This window comes from Cryptomeria japonica, unplaced genomic scaffold (genome assembly GCF_030272615.1).
Source record: "Cryptomeria japonica unplaced genomic scaffold, Sugi_1.0 HiC_scaffold_376, whole genome shotgun sequence".
NCBI lineage: Eukaryota > Viridiplantae > Streptophyta > Pinopsida > Cupressales > Cupressaceae > Cryptomeria > Cryptomeria japonica.
The window spans coordinates 28,882-33,023 of record NW_026729197.1 but is presented as its reverse complement, the minus strand read 5'-3'; the positions used below and the strand labels follow the sequence as shown (position 1 = coordinate 33,023).

Below are 4,142 nucleotides of genomic sequence, written 5' to 3'. Positions count from 1 at the left end.
GGAGGGCTCCGAAGTGTGCTCCAAGGTGCGCACGATGGCGTGCACCTCTGGTGCGCACGATTCGGAGCTCGGTTTGACCGGGGTGCGCACACCTTGGCTGGGTTGCGCACCTTTTGTGCGCTCCAAGGTGCGCACGAAGTCGGAGCTCGGTTTGCCCCGGGTGCGCACCTTCGCCAGGGTGCGCACCTTGATGCGCACGCCTTGGCTGGGCTGCGCACCTTGGTGGGCGCCATGGTGCGCACCTTTCGTGCGCTCCAAGGTGCGCACGAAGTCGGAGCTCGGTTTGCCCCGGGTGCGCACCTTGGTGGGCGCCATGGTGCACTCCGAGGTGCCCAAGATTGGTGCGCACCAAGGAGCGCTCCGAAGTGCGCTCCAAGGTGCGCGCGAAGTCGAAAGTTGGGTTAATTGTCCGGTTTGCCTCGGGTGCGCACCTTGCGTGCACCTTCGCCAGGGTGGGCGCCTTGGTGCGCACACCTTGGCTGGGCTGCGCACACCTTGGCACCCGCGTTTCCTTCATTTTAAATTTTTTTTTTTTACAATCTCTCAAGTGGGAAATTCTATAATCTCAACTTTTTTTGCCTTTTCAGGAAACTTTTGAATGGAGCGCATCATTGGTGCGCTCCGAAGTGTGCTCCAAAGCTCTCTCCAGCTGCGTGCACCTGCCCCGGCCGCGCACCCGGCCCCGCCCAGCTTCGCTCACCTGTCCCGGGCGTCTGGTGCGGAACCTTAGAGTAAGAAACATCACCGTGCACCTTGGCCAACGTGCGCGACTCGACCGAGCGCGCACTGGCCGAGGTGCACACCGATTTCACCTGGGTGCGCGCGCAGCACCTCGGGCGCACCGGGGTGCGCGCACAACGCCCGGGTTGCACCGTGGCCTGTGTGCTCGGGGCGCCTCGGGTGCGCGCTCGGTGTCGCCCCCGCGCGCGCGGTAGTGCGGGCAGCGCACCCCGGCCCGGCCCGGCCCCGACGAGAACGCAAACGGGCAAAAGGTTTATTCAAATAGCATTGCGACGCCCGGCGAAAAACTAAAAAAGGGTGCAACACCGGGACTTCCCGGGAGGTCACCCATCCCAGTACTACTCCGGCCCAAGCGCGCTTAACTGCGGAGTTCTGATGGGATCCGGTGCACTAACGCTGGTATGATCGCACCCGTTATGAGCTTGTCGCAGTGTGTACTTAGCAAACCGCGACCCACGTGCGAATCCACCCCGGCCACCCACCCCCGTCGAGGTGCCACCCTCCCTCGCGAAGTGCGCCCCGTTCGCCAAGTGTGAGCCCTGCCCGGGTGCGCGCACCTTGCTAGGGCGTCGGGTGTGCACCCGGCCCGGCCTACGTGCGTGCACCTGGAGGGGGCGTCGTGTGCGTGCAGTGTCCCGTCTGCAACGCGGTGCCCACACACCACCTCGGGCGCAACGACCTGCGCTCACATGTGGGCCGAGTGCACCTTGGTGCATGTTCGGGGCGCCTCGGGTGCACGCTCGATCTTGCCCCGGTGCACCAAGGCGCTCGGTTTGCCCCGGGTGCGCACTTGGTGCAAGGTGGGCACCCAAAATAGGGATCAAGCACCAAAACACAAGTTTCGGGATGCAAAATGGGACCCAAGGACCACAAATGCGTTCCAAGACCCATGATGGGTCCACGAGAACAAAAATGTGTTCCGAGACTTAATAAACAAATATTGGGTTTTAGGAGAAGAAACATGCTCTGATGCCCAAAACGAGAATCGACCCCGAAAAGGCCACAGGCCAAAAGTGGGATGCGAGACAAAAAAAAATGGGACCCGAGGACCAAAATTGGGTTCCCAGGTCGAAGACAGGGCAACCGGACAAGAAACGACCTCTAAGGCTCGAAATGAGTCCCGACGACTAAAACTTGACAAGAAGCACCCATCAGGCACCCAACTCGACACCCATGGGATGCCGACCCACCCGGGCTTCCACCTAGCACACCTTGGCACCCACCCACCCTCGCACCCAACCTCGCACCCAACTTAGCACCTTTGAACCCACATTGGCACTCACCCTGACCCTGGCACCTTGGAACCCACATTGGCACTCACCTTGACCCTGGCACCCACCTTTGCACTCACCTTGGGACCCACCCTGGCTCCCACCTCGGCACCCACCCAGACACCCACCTTGGTTCCTTGGCACCCACCTTGGATCCTTGGCACCCACCCCGACACCCACCTTGGCACGCAACTTGGCTACTTGCCACCCACCTTGGCTCCTTGACGCCCACCCCGACAACCACCCCGTGACCTACCCTGGCTAGGGTTGGTGCACACCCACCCTGGTGCCCACCTTGGCACCCACCCTATGACCCACCTTGGCACGCACCTTAGTACCCACCCCGTTACCCACCCTAGGACCCACCCCGTGACCCACCTTGGCCAGGGTGGGTGCCTTGGTGCGCACAACTTGCCTGGGCTGCACACCAGGGCGGGCTCAAGATGGCACCCGCGTTCCGTTTTTTTCACTATCTTTCAAAACGGAAATTTTAAAATCTCATTTTTTTCTTTTTTTTGCCTTTTCTGGAAATTAGTGAAGGCAGCGCATCAAAGGTGCGCAATGCTGGTGCGAACCCGGGAGCGCTCCGATGTGTGCTCCAAGGTGCGGCGTGCACGAAGTCCGAGCCCGGTTTGCCCCGGGTGCGCACCTCGCGTGCACCTTCGCCGGGGTGAGCACCTTGGCTGGGTTGCGCGCCCTGGTGCGTACCAAGGAGCGCTCTGAAGTGTGCTCCAAGGTGCGGCGTGCACGAAGTCGGAGCCCGGTTTGCCCCGGGTGTGCACCTCGGGTGCGCACCTCGCGTGCACCTTCGCTGCGGTGGGCACCTTGGCTGGGTTGCGCGCCTTGGTGGGCACCATGCAGTGCACGAAGTCGGAGCCCGGTTTGCCCCGGGCGCGCACCTCCGCCAGGGTGGGCACCTTGGTGCGCACAACTTGCCTGGGCTGCGCATCAGGAAGGGCTCAAGATGGCACCCGCGTTCCGTTTTTTTCACTATCTTTCAGAACGGAAATTTTAAAATATCGTTTTTTTTTGCCTTTTCTGGAAATTAGTGAAGGCAGCGCATCAAAGGTGCGCAACGCTGGTGCGAACCTGGGAGCGCTCCGATGTGTGCTCCAAGGTGCGGCGTGCACGAAGTCGGAGCCCGGTTTGCCTCGGGTGCGCCCTGGTGGGCACCATGGTGCGCACCAAGGAGCGCTCCGAAGTGTGCTCCAAGGTGCGGCCTGCACGAAGTCGGAGCCCGGTTTGCCCCGGGTGTGCACCTCGGGTGGGCACCTTGGTGCGCATGCCTTGCCTGGGCTGCGCACCAGGGCGGGCTCAAGATGGCACCCGCGTTCCTTTTTTTTCACTATCTTTCAAAACGGAAATTTTAAAATCTCATTTTTTTTTGCCTTTTTCTGGAAATTAGTGAAGGCAGCGCATCAAAGGTGCGCACCTCGCTGCCCACCACGGTGCGCAACGCCGGTGGGCACCCGGGAGTGCTTCGAAGTGTGCTCCAAGGTGCTGCGTGCACGTTGTCGGAGCCCGGTTTGCCCCGGGTGCGCACCTCGCGTGCACCTTCGTCGGGGTGGGCACCTTGGCTTGGTTTGCCCCGGCTGCGCTCCGAAGCGGGGTTATTGGAGCGCCGCCTCTTTTTTTGTCGGAGCGTTTGGTGGGGTTTCTCGCATTGGCTCTTCCGAGGCCCGGTTGCCACCCTGGCGCGCACGAAGTCGGAAGTAGGGTTAATTGCCCGGGTGCGCACCTTTGCCAGGGTGGCACCTTACCTGGGCTGCGCACCAGGGCGGGCTCAAGATGGCACGCGCGTTCCGTTTTTTTCACTATCTTTCAAAACGGAAATTTTAAAATCTCCTTTTTTTTTTGCCTTTTCTGGAAATTAGTGAAGGCAGCGCATCAAAGGTGCGCACCTCGCTGCCCACCTTGGTGTGCTCTGAGGTGCGCACCCGGGAGCGCTACGAAGTGTGCTCCAAGGTGCGGCGTGCACGTTGTCGGAGCCCGGTTTGCCCCGGGTGCGCACCTCGCCTGCACCTTGGCCGGGGTGGGCACCTTGGCTGGGTTTGCCCAGGGTGCGCTCCGAAGCGGGGTTACTGGAGCGCCCCCTCTTTTTTTGTCAGAGAGTTTGGTGGGGTTTCTCGC

The 4,142-nt window shown here is 61.3% G+C and overlaps 1 non-coding gene across 1 annotated transcript; it reads right to left on the bottom strand.

Moving 5' to 3' along the window:
• Window positions 1–1,035: 1,035 nt before the first annotated feature.
• On the bottom strand, window positions 1,036–1,154 carry LOC131871175 (5S ribosomal RNA). The gene has a single exon (XR_009369448.1). It is a non-coding gene; the product is annotated as a 5S ribosomal RNA (ribosomal RNA).
• Window positions 1,155–4,142: the final 2,988 nt, after the last annotated feature.